This window comes from Furipterus horrens, unplaced genomic scaffold (assembly GCF_987537825.1).
Source record: "Furipterus horrens unplaced genomic scaffold, mFurHor1.1.pri manual_scaffold_3, whole genome shotgun sequence".
Classification (NCBI taxonomy): Eukaryota; Metazoa; Chordata; class Mammalia; order Chiroptera; family Furipteridae; genus Furipterus; species Furipterus horrens.
This window is the reverse complement of record NW_028327173.1, coordinates 50,201,695-50,221,200: the sequence shown is the minus strand read 5'-3', so window position 1 is coordinate 50,221,200 and position 19,506 is coordinate 50,201,695.

The window sequence follows — 19,506 nt, the reverse complement described above, 5'->3', positions numbered from 1 at the left end:
TGGGAATTAAGATGGACTCAGAATAGTTGAACTACTGGGGATGCGACCTTCCCACCTGTTTCCGAGAGTAGGCTACCATTGCCATTTGCACATGGTCCAAATTGATACCATTGCCTTGCATATGGTTCAAATTGTAATAATTCTCAACTGGGCATATGCAGCTAACCTCCCCATAGAGCTCATAAAAAGTACATAATATAGACTTCTTCCTGACCTGTAGGCTACTGAACCAGAACCTCTATGAGTCTGGGTCAGAGTCAAGCTTAGAGATGTGGGTATTTTAAAACTCATCAACTATTTGATGAAGTCAGAATAAAGAATCCCTAGAAGACATTAAAGCCAAGAAATTGTGAAAGCATTGAAGGACAATAGACTCCTGAATGACCCTTCACTAGGATGGTGATCTGAGGTTAATACATCTGCTGGAACCTATTGGATGATCAGAGCATTTGTCTAATGACTACTTGATTCCTGCTCTCTTACACAAAACTTCACCAAAGAAGGAGGGTGGGCATGGATGATTAAAAGAAATATATATAGGGTGATTTAATATACTATTTAATTATTAATAATGTTATAAAAGGTCATTATTTCCATTTTATAGATGAGAAAAAAGGGAGGTTCATAGTGGTTAGGTAACCTTCCAAGACCCCACATGGAAAATAATAATTTCCAGTAATAAGACCCAGGTCCGCCTTCCACTACACTATCTCAAAATGCTTTCACTTCATTCATTTTCCATCCTCCTCCAATACTTATTGTCATTCTATAGTCAGTCTATAGAGTATGTGTAATACCTAGGAAGAAAAAGGATAAAGTCCAAGTCTAGCTGCGACATTCAATGGAAGGCACAGAGAATTAATGCCATTAACTAAAAAACAAAGTGAAAAACTTCCAACCATCAAAGTTTAGATTTGGAGAAAGCTTTAGACAACATCTATGTGAGTATCGCTTCTGATAATCAGCTGACTTGGAAAAATATGTGGTCTAGTGAATTCTGCTCTGGATTTGTGAATCTAGAGACTTAGATTTCTATTATATGTTATCAATTTGGCAAAACTCTTAAAATTCTCAAATGTTTGCTCTAAAAATAAGTCTGTCACAAAGAGATGTTGAAGTGATTAACTTAAATAATGTCACCCTTGAAAAGAGACTGGTACAGTATACGTCCCCAATAAATGCCAGTTTCTTATTTCCAGTAAGGAAAATGTGAAAAGAAACTCTACTGATATTAAGGCTATAATCACTATTGTATTATAATTCTCAAAAGTCATGGGAATGAAAATATTTGGTCTCAAATGCCTCAAATTTATTCTTCTGCTCATATTATCAATAGCATTTCTAGATGGAGCAAAAGACTACTTTGATTTTTTTTTTTTACATTAATGGTCAATTAACTTCTATTTCTAATAGTTTTTTTTTCCAGTAACTATTGTTTCCTAATTCTAACAACTATTTTCTGAGATATCACATTTTGTGACTGCCTTGCTTCATAAGAAATTTAGCATATATTGTGGATCTACTTGAGGGATGTGTTACTACATGATCCCCATGTGTTCTATAATTTAGAGGTTGCCAAGATTCTAAAACTAAAGTACAGTGGGAAGAACTCAGACAGTCAAGGGAATAGGCCAAGACTTCTAAGCATCACATTATTATATAGGTCCACTGATTCCTGAGTGGTAGCAATTTGCCACCATATTTACAACTTTTATTAAATTGAAATCCAATAAGAGTTTCAATCAATCAATTGATCTCCTGTGTCCTGTAGCTTGTACCTGACAGTCCTGGCTATATATCTTGGCTTTAGGTAGTATCTTTATAATGCTCAAAGAAAGCCCTACATTTTCTTTAGTTTTAATGCCCTTATATGCAAAAATGTTTAACTACTGAATTCTTCCTCAAAAAGATACTGTGAGGATAAAGTTAGATAATTCTGTGGAGTCACAGACTAGATTTTTTTTTTTAATGTGATTTCAAATACATGTACTTAACAGATTTGATGGGGAGAGAGATATTGGAAAAGAGAGAGAAAATTTTAAATATATGGATAATTTCAATAGACAGAATGTTTGTGCTCCCCCCAAATTGATATGTTGAAGCTTTATTCTCCAGTTTATTATATTTGGAGGTGGAATCTTTAAGAGGTAATTAGGTTTGGATAAAGTCATAAGGATAGAAACCCATAATTTGATGGAGCCCTTATAAGGAGACCTGAGCTCTCTCTCTCTCTCTCTCCTCCAGGTGAGGAAACATGGAAGAGAGTGCTCACCAGAGTCTGACCATGCCCACAGCCTGATCTCAGACTTCTTCATATCCAGAACTTTAATAAATAAATGTTTGTTGTTCAAGCCACCTAGACTGTGATATTCTTGCTATAGCAGCTTGAACTGACTGATAGTACCTGACATCTATTCAATGGACAAGTGTCCTAGAGTAAATCACAAGAATCTATTTCCTTGGATGAACTCAGTTTCTACCCGCTTTATGAATTTTGAGCATCTCACTATACAGGCTATAATCCTATAGCTGAATGGAGTATATATTTTTTCTAACATAACCCTTAAATGAAAGTCAGCCAACTCATCACTTGCCCAAAGAAATAGCAATCTGCTTCCATGATAAAGAACAATAAAAAAATTGCTCTATCAGTCTTACTATGAGATTTCCTGACTATAATGTAATAATATACGGAAAAAAAAATTTAACCTCTCCCAAAGAATCAGGTAGAACTCATGTTGTTAGGAACAGAAAAAGCAACTCAAAATCCTTAAGCAATAAGGCTATCTAATGGTTCCTAGTCCTGAGTTAGGGATGACTCAGGACTTAGACAATGTTCCTGAGACAAAGGCCTTTCTCACCATGCCCTAGCTCTGCATTTTCAGTGTTGTGTGGGTTCATATGCAAAGCCTTCCTTCTTGGTTATCCTCAATAGGTTCTTGGGTTATGGAAAAAGGAATTTTACCTTTCTTACCACTGAAACCAAAGCCCAGGAATTATGTCTTGATTGTTTTTGCTTGTGTTATGTGACATCCTTGAATCAATAACTGCAGCCAGGAAGATGGAACTCCTGATTAATTAATTCAATCAGGGCCCACTCTGGAGTTGTGATAACAATATCCCATCTAAATTGCATATAGCTGAGAAATGAGGGTTGTGTTAGAAAGGCAACTTGAAGTTGTGGAAAGAACTAAGAAATAATTACTGTGCTGACTTTACAATCTAATCCTCCATAAAATGTGATACCGCAGGAATCATGTAAAAATATCTCACTTTGCGTTGGGCACACGCATGTTAATGTCTTGACTGCTCCCTTGTGTTTGCTGTAATTGAATTTCTTATCTCATGTTAGGCCCAGAAGAGAATACCAGAAAAAAAAAAAAAAAAGTATAAGAAAACAATCTGCCCTCAAGAATTGGACTCTGTAAAGGAAATAGAACAATTTGCAAGAATATAAAAGTACATGCTAAATTGAGTAGTGCAGATATTGAAGCATTTAAAATTTCTGGCTTTGTCAAACATTATGAATAAAATATTCAATCTCACTGCCTTACATTTTATGGGAATGTTTTTTAAAAATGGTGGGTTTCACAGTGCAATTCCAAAATCGGATTGAGACTATAAAATAGCACAAATTTTAGAGATAAGCAGGCCTGAAGTTGAGTGTACTCATTTAGCCTCCGAGATTATTATAGTAGAGGTTATAAATATCTACAAATGAAGTATTGGGTGGATGAAATGAGGAGATGCACCTAGAACACAGCCAAGCACAAAACAAATAATAAATAACCATTATTGTTATTATCATAATTTGTGCCTGGCAGTCAGCTTTGGCAGTCTCTTCCACAGAGGTAGTAAGGATCACATAAATATGATAGTTTGACATTTTCTGATGAACAAGAGCTTTGGTACACATGCATATACACCCCACTTCTCTGCACTTGACTGCAGACTCAGTAACTCATGGATCAAGATGCTGCAAGCTGCAGTCTGCAAAGCCAACACTCAAATACAGGAAGGAACATTGCCCACCCCAGGCATTCTGCTTCATCCTGCCCCCATCTACACACGTAATTTGCATGAGTAGGTAGTATCAACCCCTTAATCAAGAGTGATTCATTTTCTTCCCAATGTATGAATCAAAATAGAACAGAACATGACCAGACCCCTGATCATTAGCTGGATAATGCCATTCTTCCGGGAAGTTAAAGTGGATCTTAGAGAAGGAATCCTGTTTGATAGAGCCACTCTGCCTCTTTCAGAAACTGTCATGGAAGTTGCGAATTACAGAAATTTGCAAGAATTTTAACCACTGGACACAAGTGGATCAAATGGGAAGAACCAAATAACACCTACAACTCTCTTTCCTTCTGAAGGGTCCTCAACTCAGCTATTAAAAATGAGGTTTGCTCTCAGCTTTTTTGTGTCTGGGTGTGATTTCTGTCTTTGCTGGCAAGCCAGAAACAGCCTCTTCTCTTCAATGTGTGCCTGTGTTTGTGGGGTTGGAGAAAGAGAAGTGAAAAGCGAACAGAGGCAGAGGGGAACGAGACAGCTCCTACGACTCCCCAGGCTTGCAAGGGTCCACAAGGCCCACTCAAGCCCAAGATGCCCATGTTGGCCTCCCCTTCTCTTGTCCACCCCACTTGTGAACCATGACAAGAATCTCCACCTTTCTCCACAGGTAAGGAGAAGATGCTTTGCACTAGAATGAATAGGCAGTCCCTGCTACAATGTACAACATCTACTTCAAGTTCTTGTGTGCCTGTTATCAACAAAACAGCTCTTGATATCTTATTAATTTATTCACCGAGGGAGGAGAAGTATCATTGAGCAAACACATGGGATCTTAACAAATTTCTTTCTCCATTGCCTGCCAGTGCTGAAAGTGTTTATATATTTTTAATAAGTGAAAATGTTCATTTTCACCTTCCTCTGAGTATTTTCTTTTCGTTCCCCTTCTGTTTTAAGTTTTGTTTCTTCTTCTAGAGTTAGGTATTATTTATGGAAAGTATTTACAAAGGTGAGTTTCAGTCAAGTTAATCAGAGCTCTCTTACCCAGAGATGGGTAGAGAGTGTACGGGTGACCCTAGGAGAGGAGGCAAGAACTTACTCCACGACTTAAGAAGAGATGTTCCTGAGATAACTTACTGCCTAGTACTGATGTTGGTATCAGCTGCTAATTTAGAATTAGATTCCACTTCAAGTGTTCACCCTTATGGTAGAAAATGGGACTGGGCAGCTGAGAGCTATTTGAGTGATTCAGCAAACAGCCACCAAACTGTGCTAGGTGGTTACCAAGCAACAGTCTCAGAAGCTTCCTGGCAGTTCTCTTTAGGATCTCTCTCCCCTTTCCAGTCAACCTTTCTTTGCTTAGCCTATGCTTTCTGCCTGTAATAACTCTCCCCTTCTGAGCTGGCTGAATTTTTATTCACTCTTAATAACTTTCCAAGTGCCATCTCTTATCTGGCACTTTTCACTGCTCTGTCACTCTCCATGTGAGACAGAAGAGGTTAGAAATTAATCTGACTGGCCTGAATCATGTTTTTGAGCTAAACAAGCACATGAATTCTCTCCCCACTTTGGTTTAAAAGTCCACCATCTTCACTCAAATAAGATCAAGATTATGGTACCAACATAGAACAAAATATGAGCATTTAGGGCAATGGGGTCTATTACATAAAGGATGAAACAAATATAGAAAAAAAACACAACATAAAATCTTTTCCCCCCTCACATGTCTCAAGCCTGTTCTGTTCCCATGGACAAGTTCCATCCTAACTGGCACGTAGAGAAAATATATCTCAAATTAAGGAACTTTACAAAGAGAGATATGACTCAAAATTAATCAATAACTCAGTCAATGAAACTAATGGAAAGTTAGGGTTTGTCTATATTATACCACTTCTAATGAAAAATATTTCCACTTGAATTTCACTTTGTACATTCTCGGGGAGTTTCAATATAGATCAGCTCATTTTTAGTGGTCATAGCATGATCTCTGGTGTCTAAAAAACTAGGTTTTGTATTCTGTCCCACTTCTGCTATTATTCACTATAAAGCTTCCTCAAACTATTTGATCATGTTAAACTTGCTTTATTGGTAAAATGGGAATATAATACTAGTTAACATTTATTAAGCATTACTATACACTAAGTATTGTGCTATAACCTTTATATCGTCGGCAGCCGTCCGTCTCGAGAGACGATGGTGTAGCTTCTTAAGAGTCTATCTGCACTGCCGAGAATGGCTGTGCAGTTCGACTCGGGAGTGACATGGTATCTGTCTCCTCTTGTGTTGAATCGACATCTTGAGATGACGCTGGAGTGTCCTCTCCAGTGAAGCTGAAGCTACAGAGCCTGGGCAGGGTGATATGGAGGGTCTGCTGTTGCCCATGCAGCAGACCCCCCCTCTCTTCGCAGCTGAAGGGTCCAAGGGAAAGACGGAGTCAATACAGCTTGGCTTCAGGTGCGCCGCAGGAGTTGCCGGTGTTGACTACAACGTCAAACCGCCTTAGGGACTCCGGCTCCGGATTTTCTGTCGGGGTTTACTCCCTTAGCCTTTCCCCTGAAGAGGTATGCCGCAAGGCAGCGGAGGTTTTTTGGAGTCAGAGTTTTCCTTCTCTGTATAACCTTTATATAGGCTACTGAATTTAATACTAATACCATGAGGTTAGCACCAGTTCATAGATAGTGAGGATAATAATAATAATTGTATTCATCAAGAGCATCTATTGAAGGAACATTTGTAGTTGAGGTTGATACTATTATTATGCTCTGTTAATAAATTAGGTGGCTGAGGCACTCAGAGGATCATAGTCTGCCAGTGCATTTAGATTATGAATACAGAGCTGGATCCCAACACTATTCTTTCTCCAAACCTTGTGTTTTTTAATTATGATTATTTTCCCTCTTTATTGAATTTATTGGGTTGACACTGCTTAGCAAAATTTCACGTTTCAGGTGCACAATTCCACAACACATCATCTGCATACTGTATTATGTGATCACCACCCCAAGTCAAGTCTCCATTTATCAACATTTATCTCCCCTTTACCCTCCTCTACTCCTAGGCTCCTCCTCAACTTGTGCCTTTAACCAGAATGTACCACTGTCCTAAAAATACCTGCAGCTGAGCTGCTTCATATAACTCATTGGGAGGAACCAATGAAACTGTAAAAGTGAAAAGATTTGAATGCTCTATATCAGGGATGTTGAAATGTATGGCATCTGCATCAGCAATTTCTTTCAGTCCACTGACAACATTGGTAATTGCAGGGTCAGGAGACTATGGTCCTATAGGGGACAGATCATGCCACCTCTTTATGTAAATAAAGTTGTATTAGAACAGAGCCATACCTGCTTGTTTATGCCTGCTTGTTTATGCATTGTCTTGGCTGCTTTGGGGCTGTGACGGCAGAGTTAAGTCATGGCAACAGAAATCAGAGGGCCTGTAAAGCCTAAAATATTTACTTTCCGGCCCCATACAGACAAAAATTGCCAGCCCCTGGATTAGATCATGATCATTTTCTACTAATCAATACTAAGTTTCAGAGTCATTATCAACACATTGTTTCTGGCATCCACTACCAGATGATTAAAATGTAATAAAGAAATAAACTGATTAGGTATTCCTGTGATCTAAAAATATTAGTTATCATTACTACTAAATCAGATAGAGAAACTAAATCAATGGACTCAGCTAAGGTCACAAGAATACCTAGTCACATTTGGGAATTCAGGTTTCTTTTTGCTCAGGCTTATTTTTCTTCACCTTGGGGAGGAAAGTTCTCTTAACCATGAGAATAATGGAGTTAAAGAGCATTTCTGACCCAGGGGTGGAGAGTATGGAGGATACTGTGTAACCTATATTCTCACCCCATTATTTCTGGAGATCCTTTCTGTAGTGGCCCCTGCAGACTTCGATATCACACTATAACTAACTCCACCATCAAAATGAACCAAGTCTGATTCACCATATACCTAAATACAGAAGAAAAAAATGCAGATGAGAAAGAGCCATCTGAAAACTTTCAGGATAGAACAGTGTATAGAGAATAAAGAAGGTGGGATGGCATATGTTGCCATTCTGGTATATTCAGAAATTCTATTTAAAGTCCACTTTAAATCTCTTTTTCTTGTTCCTAAAGGCCAGGCACAAAGTGACCACAGCACAGCTGTCTTACCCTTGTGAGGGACGGTATTTCAAGTGCATGTCCTCAGCCATGTATAGCATGCTGAAGAGCAGTGAAGTAGCATATGTAGAACAATGCCCAATAGCCTATCTGAAAGAAATATTGTGCATGCAGATTTCCAAGCCGCCCACACTTTGGAGATAATGCCAGTGAGTTAATCAAATACTTTTCTGCCTGCACAACTGTGATACCTAAAGCTGCTAGGAACATCATTTTTAGATATCTGTGGGAGGGATTCTTTTTTGTAATTCTGCATTTCTTTAACTCCCACCACATGTCTAGGTTTTCCTTCCACAGACACGCACTGCCACCTTTTCAGAGCATTTATTTTCTTCTTTTATTTTGACCTTGGACTAAATAGCCCTCCTACAGCTGACTGCAGTAAGTGTTAAAACGGTGAACATGATTATCCTGGCACTGCATGAACTGACCCGCATGCAAGTCCTGTTGGGTGCCCTGGAATAGAGCCCATAATTCTCCCTGCCCCCAACCTGTTTCTGTTCCAGCTTCCCAGGCACCATCAGTCCCCTCAAGTATCCAACTAAAACAAAGAGTCAGTCAATTCTGACACCTTTAATTGAATATCTACTATACACTCAATCCTAGAAGAAGGTGGGAAGCAAGACATAATGCTAGCATTCAGGAAGACAACACTCTGATAGTGAGCCAGATAAATAAATAGAACATGCGAAAGAGTGAACTAAGTGCTATGATAGGAGTGAATGCAAAGAAAGATGGAATCACACAAAGGGGAGACAGTATCAAGGAAGACTTCCAGGAAGATACATTTAAGCTGAGGTATTAAACATAAATGAGATATAGCCAAGAAAATATAGTAGAGAAAAAATTGGTCCAGCCACAAGAACTGTTGTGTACAAAGGTCTGGAGAAGAGACATAGCATTTTGGAACTGCAGAAAGGCAGAAAAGGTTAGCTGGATTATTAGGCATACAATCTTGGTGGTCAGAAAGATCTAAACCTGAATCTGAATTCTATGACTTTGGGCAAGTTTCTTAACCTTTCTGTACCTCAATTTCCTTATCTGTAAGATGGAGGTGATAACAATAACTTCTGCATAGAGTTGTGAGGATTAAACAAATATAATGCAAATGGCACATAATAAGCACTCAAAAACTGGCTGCTATTATTACATTAATATTGTATTATTTTAGTGTGATTCATTATGTTTATTATTTGTATGATCACTGCTACTATTACTTTAAGTATTAAAATGTTATTTTTATCATTAAGCCCAAATTTATTTTAAGTCTCAGCTGAAAAAAAACTGAGAATAATAATACCTACCTTCCTGAATTTTTACAAAGATTAAATAAAATAATGCTTGGCTTTAAGTAAAATAATACATAATAATGATAAAGCTCTATTAGGGATGTTTTCACCTGCAAATAAAAGATCATCTTGCAGAGACAATATAAAAACAATAAAAATAGATAATAGGCAGGGTTTTCCTCAGGTAAAAAGAAACCTGGTTATAGGTATCTGCTGATGTTGGTTAAGTAGGTTGATGGTGTATGGGCAATTTTCTTGAAATTTCTCTTTGCTCATTGCTTCCAACACTATTGGCAGCTTTGACTCCTGATATTAGATCCATATTTAAGAAAATAAAAACGGGGAAGGGGTAATGTCAGGAAGATGTGTTCCTTTTGAAGAGACAAGTAAAACCCTTCCCAGAAATTTCCAGGAGAATTTCACCTACAACAAACTGACCAGAACTGTTCTGTGTGGCTACTCTGGTTCAAGGAAGTCTGGAAAGTGAGCATTTATTTATTCATATTACCACTCACCTCAGTAGGGGCTTTGTCAGAAAGAATGGAGAGATGGATATTAAGTAGACAATCAACAATTTCTACGCTAGTATTATTTATTTACTCTTCCATATGCCACACTCTGCATTGAGCGTTTTATATAAATCATTTTCTTTACTACTCATATGTAATACAATGATGTATTTATTATTAGTAATAGTCTTGCTGTGGTTCTTTAATGGCTGAGAAGATAGAAGTGTTACGGAACCCCTGGGCTGCTCCAATTGAAAACAAACCCACGGGCTCTTTAGTTAGGGGTCCGATTGCCCGCCGCCAAAATTACAACTCTGAATATTATATTTGAGTGGAAAGAAAAATTGATTATTTAACAGTTACACATATCCTTGCCTCCCCTCTACCAAACCTAACCAGTTTTAGGGGGGGTCAGAAACACCGTTTCCCTACTTCCTAGGCACAGTTCAGCTTTACCAGCAGCTGCCAATCACTCAATCTGATTGGGGAGGTCCTTTCTGTGCTGTGGTGCCCTCCAGCTCTCAATGCAGGACCACCTGGATTCTCAGCCTCCTTGCGAACTGTTTTCTTTCTGTAAGCCACGTGGATCTCCTCTCCTTCTCCAGAGCACCTCTGCGAACACTCACCAGCGAGGGAGACACCCCCAGAGCGTGCCCCTCCGAAAGTGTTCACAGCTGTCTATATATCCCTGACTGCCTCCTCTGACGCAGTGGGTGTTGCCAATAGTTCTGACCATTCACAGAACCCCATGTAGGCTCTGTGTGCTCTCCATACCATCACCTGGTTCAAGACTCCTCCCATCCACCTGAGGCTTTGGATGCATTAAAGCAATTTACATAATCAAAGACACCGGCCATCAGCCTCAGGCATGTGGAGGCATTCTGAAAGCTGCTTCCTTCTCCCCATCCCCCAGCCACAAACTCCGGGGATTTTTGGACTCTCCTGTTTCTGTAACAGAAGCACAGAAAGAAAGTAATCTGGACACCATCACACAACTTCTAGGGAGTGATGGTAAATGTCAAAGCCAGAAAGCTTGACTCCAGGGCCCTGAGGGGGTAAAAATAAATTACACTGCCTTTCAAACATGTTTTTGTAACTATGACCTTATTGTGGCTGGAATATACGCGCTTTTCCCTTCTGCTGAATTCCATCCCACAACTCCGACACTCAGACTTGTACAAGCATCTGTCTGGAATACAGCGCCCATCTCACACATCCTCTCTTCTAGCACCACTCGCTCCCTCAGCTGCGCTCCTTGAGGGAGGGATCAGAGCCTAAAGTTCTTGAAGTTCACTTCTTCATTAATGCTTTCCTCTCAGCAAAACAAAGAGAATGCTGCTAATCAAATAAGCAAGCAGAGTTGTCTTTAAATTTAAAAGGCCTGAAGTCTCAAAGTGGTGGTCCTGGAGGGAGAACGCACAATTGGCTGAGGATTCCTGGCCAGAGACTTCACAAACCCATCTCTTCTCAGCTAGAGTAATATCTTTAACTCTCCTCTCTTGTTCCACTCCTTGGTCCCCTTTCATTGTTATTTTAATGGTCTGGAATCAGAAGAATTCTGTATTTCATGTTAGGAATAGCATAATCGGAATACAGAGCATCAATGTCTTGGCATAAGACCTATGAGGCTGGGAATAGTTTTTAATTAAATATCAGTAATCTAAGCTCTATTACAGTATATAATACTATATCATAAAAGCAAACGTGTCTGCACCTAACATAGATCCAGCAGTGGGTCCACCTCAAATAGAAATAAGTAAACATATCTTTGTGCCTTTGTTTTTCATTAGACTTGACATGCATGGGAATGATTTGAACTCAATGGTTGTCATATAGTTGAAGCTATTTGTTTGCCATAAGTCATTTTTTTTTTTTAAGCTTGTTTCTGCAGAGGTCCACCCAGCATCACCCCTTTTGCATTGGAACCTGTGGTCAAGCAATACCAGTTGCAGGGTGTAGGAAACAAGGAAATAGTGACTCCCAAACCAGTAGAAAATCATTAGTAACAAAGGGCAAATGTAATTAAAGGGTCTTAAGGGCAAATGTAATTAGAGGATCTCAAGGGCAAATGTAATTAGAGGATCTCTGAGAAGGGAGTTGACAGCATTAGCATATTTACAAATCACAATAGGGGCATTTAGATAATCGCGTTAGATTGTAACTCCGGAGTAACCAGTAATGGAGAAATGGGGGAGAAGGAGAGGGGTCGGGGAGCTAATCAATGCATTATTATAAAACCAGTTTTCTTTGTCTACTTGGTGTGCACATTCTCCTGGCTGGGGGTGCGCCCGACTCTGCAGACTCATCAATAAAAGCCTCACTTTGCTGCTCAAGTCCCGTGTCCCGGTTTTTATTGTGAGCATTTCTCACAAGGAGTATTAAGTGTACTGATGACCCAGCAGTCCATACAGCTCCTTCAGTGAGGATGCTCCAGGAAGAACCCTGCTCTAAGATAGTAACTTCACAACCAGGTGAGACTTTGCCGGGTAGGGAAGAGACTGTAAAGATCAGAGAATAAATGAGGCGGTGGTGTAGTGTAGTTAAAAACACAGGAACTGGAGATACATGGGTTTGAATCCTAGTATGTATGCAATACCTGGGTGAATTGGGGCAAATTCCTTAATGTCTTGGAGCCTCATTATGTTCATCTGTAAAATGGGAAATATATACTACTAATAGCTGACAGAATGAACTTTGAGTTTATGGATGTAGTGCCTGGTGCACAGTTAGGCATTTAGCAAGTGGCAGTCTTTTACATGAGACACAGGGCAGAAGCATTAACACAGCATAGGGCTCAGCACAGGAATCTGACCCCAGGGGAACCAGGAGGTCCACGAGAAGTCTCTTCTTACTGGAAATGCTTCCTCCAAGCTTATTTGATCTCTATCTTGGCCTGCTCTCTCTTCAGCTAGAGATGTTATTATGAAATATCCACGTGTTTCCTCCTTACTCTCCTACCCAAAGCTATCAGTTGGAGTTGGTTCACTGATTAGCTCTAGGCAACTTTTGATCATAGGTGGAAATTATGACAATTCCAGCCATTAGGTCTTTGCACCGTTGGTGAGATTGATCAGAGGGCTCAGCTGGGCACTTCCACTGTGACTAATCAGAGCAGTCCATCAGCCTGAGATATCTGAGAAATCCCTTTGGGTCTGCCTGTAAGAAAGCAGAGCGCTTTCCAATGTCATCAGCAACTTCTGCATGAACAGCCTTACTTGCTAGCAACATAGGAGAAGAGGATTAGCTACAAACTGTGACTGGATGACTAAAGCCCCCAAGCCTAGTGCACCAGGGCTGAGTAAGAGGAGTTGAGACTCTTTGAGGAGATAAAAGGATAACTCGAATTTTACAGCTGATAAAAGGATAACTCAAATGTTTCAGTCTAATGGTTGTTGTTTTAAATAATCTGTGTTGGCCATTTGAATTACACACTGTGCATTTTAACTGTGATGATCTCAGCCTCCAGCTATTTCAATGCAATTTGTTACGGTTTGTCTGAGCTTTCCTTGTTAGAGGTTATATCTGCATGCAAACTTTCTTCATCAAGTTGCTGCTACATGACTCAAATAGGTAAGATCTGTCTGTGTATTCCATTAGGATTAAAAGCCCATGACTGGAATTCAGTAAAGGTATTTTAAACTCAAAGTAGTTAACCCAGCCACACTCACCTGTCCTTGCACCACAGAGAAGAGTGGAGGGGGAGGGCAGAAGTCCATTTCCGTAAGGACAGTATACGCACATAGGAAGTTGCAGTTCTGAATAGTACTGAAGCACAGCAGATATTAGAAAAAATCTTTTAAAAGAAAACCAATTTTATTTGTTTTATATAATAATGGACTCAGAGAAGTTCCAAAACAAACAAAAAGATTAATCAAAGCTTATTTCTGAACTTTTTGATAGGCTATCTACAGACTATAAGCCAACTCTAAGTGTCCCATATATATTCCAAGGAATGTCTCAATGTGTCAGTTTTTCTTTTATTTTTGAAAAAAAAGAAAACAAATAGCTGAAGTTTTCTCAGAGCAAGTGGAAAGTATCACCTCTTTTGTGTGAAGGAATAGACGAGCATTAAATATTTTATTTAAAAAGTAAGAAAAAGTGTGTTTTTCCTCACATTAGGGAGCAATTCAACAACAACAGAAAAGCCATCCTCTGAAATTAAAAATTGTTCCAGACATCTAATTTCCCAGGGCATAGATTTCCTGCAGCAAAAATGAAATAAACTCTGGGATCAGGAAGAAAGATTTCCAAAAGTCCAGTCTATAGTTAAGTTGACTTCCCCAGCATGATATCTTGACATATTTGGGTAATCCAATCATTTTGAAATAACAAGTGCCCTCTTTAAGAGAAGGCAAACTCTAATATCATTTAGGGACCCCGGTGTTGCTCTGATTGTTACACTCTTTTCTCCTATCTTCCTATCTATAATCTGATAACCAGTGGGAAGCCAGGAGAACAAAGACATCCCAGATACTACAGATCCAGCAAGGAATCGGTTGTACTACAATGGCAACTCAGCTGGTAGTTGTGAAAGTTTGTGCCATGAGCCAACAAAATATGTAATCATCTCAGGAGTCAGGGAATATTATGGAATAGCAAAAAGTTTTGCTTTATAGCTTGAATCTGCAGGAAAATATTTTATGATAGTGGATGATGGTAGCAGAGATAAAAACCTTCACCACTTCTTAAATGGTTTTGATAAACAATTTAGAAAAGAGAGGGCCTTGTATAACATTTACATGGGGAGCATGCCCCAAAGGGCAGCATGGGGAATTTAGAACTAAGAGCAGTGGGCATGTTCCGGGGACACCGTTTGCACATCCTTTCTAGTGTAAGATCTAGTTAGCCCCTCTGAACTGTAGAACAGCACTGCAAGAAGAACACCTTCTCTTATACTCCAGAAGGATTTTAAGTATGTGTGTGTGTATATATATATATATATATATATATTTATTTTTTCTATCATTGACAATCTAATAAGATCATTTCTCTACTACTAGGCTTAACCCAGTTTTTTTTTATTTTTAAGTTCCAAAATCAAGTTTGTCAGAGTTTACTGAGTTTATCATTTGATCTTCTGAGATTAGCTGGCCAACTGATGAGAGCAAAGCACACTCACATGAGCTAGGCCCACAGCGCAGAGGGAGAAAATTGCTTACATTTTCTTCCTCTGCTAAGTTCCAGTTGTGTAAGAAGGTCCACTAACCCAGCACATTCTCTCTTATGATTCTGTGATGTTCTCTTTTTTTCCAGCTATAATCTAGGCAATGAGGTGCATTTATTTATCTGAATGTGGGCCTGTTAAATCCATTTTCTGATACTAAAAACATCCTTCCAAAGCCATTTTCTGTCATTGTTGGTAACATCAATGCCATCATTTACCCTCACCAAACACTGACTAAAAGGCAGGCACTGTGCTAAATGCTTTCTATATATAATTTTATTTAATTCTCACAACTACCTTGTGAGAATGATAATATTATCTCCACATTATGTAAAATAGAATTTAGGCTCAAAGACGTTAATCAGCTTGCCCAAGATCACCCATTTAGCAAGTCAGAGGGTTGTAATTTGATCCTAGCCTGCCTGAACTCTGACCCATCTTTTAGGTGCTACACCACACCACTCTTAGCTAAGGCTGAGTTGAAACCACTCCTGCAAATTTAATCCATTTCCTTGTTAGAGTTTTACACTGTAGAGACCAAAGTCCCTCATGCAATACCCAGCAAAGGAAAACTGCAGTTTACTTTCAGTTTAAGGGATTAAGAGAACCAGTAACTGCAACAATCCAATACTTACCTTATAAATAAAAACACTTTGAAACCCTCAGCTCCACACTATGTTTTGATCATACTAAACCACTTTTCTAACTGGGCCCTGCTTTACACTTGCTGTTCTTTCTATTTCCCTTTAATTGCCTCCTTAAAATTTACGAAATGCCCAGTCTTTTCTTATTTTAACACTTAATGTGCATTTTCAATAGCATATTTAATACCAGTGTTGCTAAGAAGATTTGCTCCCTCCAAAACCCTCTGCCAAATATAGGCTTCCTGCATGTGCTAACATCCTGTGTTTGGGTTCTCTTGTCTATGTTTAATGACGAAGTCTGTTCCCCTGGGATACTCTATGCTCTCTGGCCCATAGCCTTGTGTACCAAACCCCCTTGCTTTCTGAGGCAAACGAGGGAGAGCAGCAAACAAAGGATTATTTAAAGTCTTTTTCATAGTGTGAACTTAAAACAACCCCCTTCTTACTTATACTAACTCCCTCCTCAATTGAATACAGATACAGACATTATCGCAATTCCTGTTATATGTCCTGATTACTGAATGTTGCATTTCTTTATCAGAAGCATTTTATTGACTCATATATGGCTTAAATTTGAAGAAGACCTCAGATTCTGTTTAGTATTTTCCACAGAATTATAAGAAGTGCTTGGACATTATGTGACACCTTTAACAGAAGCAAAAATGAATGCTAGCACTCTTGCATTCAGAAAATCCAGTCCTTGGGACTCTGATGGCTCCTAACATCTCTGTAGCTGGATAAGGTTACTGGAGAGTATTATGCTAAGTGAAATAAGCCAGGCAGTGAAAGACAAATGCCATATGATCTCACCTAGAAGTGAACCTAATGAACAGAACAAACATGCAAAATAGAACCAGCAACATGGAAATAAGAAACAAAATGACAGCAACCAGAGGGGAGGTGGGAGGGGAATAACAGAAGAGGAAAGGTCTAATCAAGGAACAAGTATAAAGGACCCATTGACATGAACAACAGGGTACAGATTGACTATGGGGGGGGGCAGGGGAAAACAATGGGGGAAAATTGGGGTAACTGTATTTGAACAATAAAATAATCTTTTAAGAAAATGTTTTGCTTCTGGTGGGCATTTCTGAACAGCTTTGTTATGTAGATTACAGCACCAGCAACTGGTAATGATAACAGAATAGAAGCCAAAGTCCCTGCATTCAAAAAACTTGTGTAGCTCTTCTGTAGAACTTCTGATCATAAAGATGAAATGTAACACTCCCGGAGTGTTTACAAGGGGCCAAGCACTGTGTTAAGAACCTTAATCTCTTTCTTAATCTCCTCACTAACTCTGTAGAATGAAATACCATTAGCTTTTGTTCAAATTTGAGGCAATAGGCCCAGAAAGGTTAAGTAATGAACCCCTGTTATGACAAACAGTTAAGGTATAGAGAGTACAGGCCTGGAGCCCTTGCTTTTGACAAATAGACTATGTTAGAGTTTACTAAAGTGCTGCTGAAATCAACCTCTGCTGCTTACAAACAGAGTCGGGCCCAAGAAGAGTCCACCGGAAAATGACATAATAAGAAAAGGAAGACTCTAGACCAGACAAGAGATTTCCCTATGTGCAATGATCAGTTTTATGCTATTTACTCATTCAAAAAGCATTTGTTGAACCCATTTAGTACTTGTCAGGCACCGTTCTAGATGCTGATGAGGTATCAGTGGATAAAAGAGAAAAAATTCTCTCAAATTCCTGTGAGGGAATCCGACAACAATAATAAGCATATGACAGGTGTTAGATAATGGTAGCCCGAGGGAAAGCAGTAGGAAAAAGGGAGAGGGAGCCCCAGGGTACAAGAGATCAGAGAGATGAGGACAACCAGAATGAAGACTGAGAAGGTATGCTCAGTGCAGCAGGAGGAAAACTGGGAGAGTCTGATGTCCTAGAAGCCAAGTGGGAAAACATTTCCGAGGAGGGAGTCATCAACCATGTCACGTGCTGTGGTGTCCTGGTTTGTGCTGTTCTGGAATGGGGGAGAGGGCAAAAGGCCTAAATGGAGCAGGTTCAAAAGAAAATGAGGTAGTCTAACGGGAGACAACATGTTTGCTCAGGCTGCCATAATAAAATACCACCGAATGGGTGGCTTCAACAGCAGAAATGTATTTTCTCAGAGTTCTGGAGGCCAGAAGCCCAAGATTAAGGTATGAGCAGGTTTGATTTCTACCGAGGAGGAAGTTCTCCAGAGAGAGTTCTCCTTGGCTTGCATGTGGCTGCCTTCTCAGCCACGGTGACTTCAGAGCCTTTCTCTGTGTGTGCACCCTGGTCTCCACATGTCCAAATTGCTCTTCTTATAAGGACACCAGGCAGGTTGGACTAGGGTCTAACCTAATGACCTCATTTTAAGTTAATCACTTCTTTAAAGGCCTTATTTCCAAATATAGTCACATTTTGAGATATTGGAGGTTAGGTCTCCCAGTATCTGGGGGGACACAACTCAGTACAAAGCTCAGATCACACAGGCCGCTCTTTTGAGGAAATATGCTGTACAGGGGCACAGAAAATTGGGATGGTAATTGGGTTCAGTCAGAAAAGAGGTTTTCTGTTGTCCTCTTTTATGGCAAGAAAGATAGCATGATGTTGCATTCTGCTACATTTGATCTAGTAAGATGAACAGTAACTTATTGTTGGAAAATAAAAGATTTTACACAACACAATTATATGTGTAGTTTGTTTCATGCACTCCCGATTAAGTTAAAACTTTAAGAGCTATATCCAGAATATTACCTTCCAAATTCTACTTCCAAAGAATGTCAATGGATGTTCAGGGATAGATTTCTGGATTCACAAAAATTGGGGAAATAAATTCATTTACTAAAGGGTTTCTCAACTTCTTCAAGTATTGTGGCTTTTGGTTTTGAAGAATGGAATCATGCAGCATTTCCTACACATATGTGGTCACTATTTTCATTTTCATAGATCAATTATTGCTCTGGTGTTGACCGTATACCATTTGGAAAAGCTTCTCCATGTTAATGCCACTACTTAATAATAATAAACAACAGCTAATATACACAGTGATGGCCGACTGTAGGTAAAGCAAATAGACCTCAATCCCAGTTAAAAATCATTTTTATCCAGTCAGCTGCTATTGTTGTTATTGTTGATGTTGTTGCTTTGTTGTTTTAATTGCCTCAGATATACTAACTCGCAACCTCAATATGGAATGGTCATTTTAATGAATGGCTAGAGTTGAGAACCATCGTGCTAAGTAGTTTCTAAGTATTAATTTCATTTATAGTTTCAACTGCTTTAAAAAATAGGTTCTTTTAGCTCCTGGCTGCTGTGGCTCAGTGGATTGAGCATCGGCCTGCGAGACAAGTGTCACTGGTTCGATTCCCAGTCAGGACTCATGACTAGGTTGCACGTCAGGTCCCCAGTTGGGGGCGCCAGTGAGAGGCAACCACACAGTGATGTTTCTCTCCATCTCTTTCTCCTTTCCCCTCTTTCTAAAAATAAAATAAACAAACAAATAAATTATTTTTTAAAAATAGTTTTTTTTAGAAAATAGTTCAATATATTACGAATGGCAAAGGTGAGTCTTGGGACTACTACTCCCATGTCCCTAACCTATGAAAGAGTCTAATTGATTGTCTTGGTCTTTCCTACCACACCACATTGCTTTATAAACCTTCTTGACATAGATCTTCAGGCTGCCACAATTAACCTGAATTTGTTTGCTATTTGTTATACATAAATTCT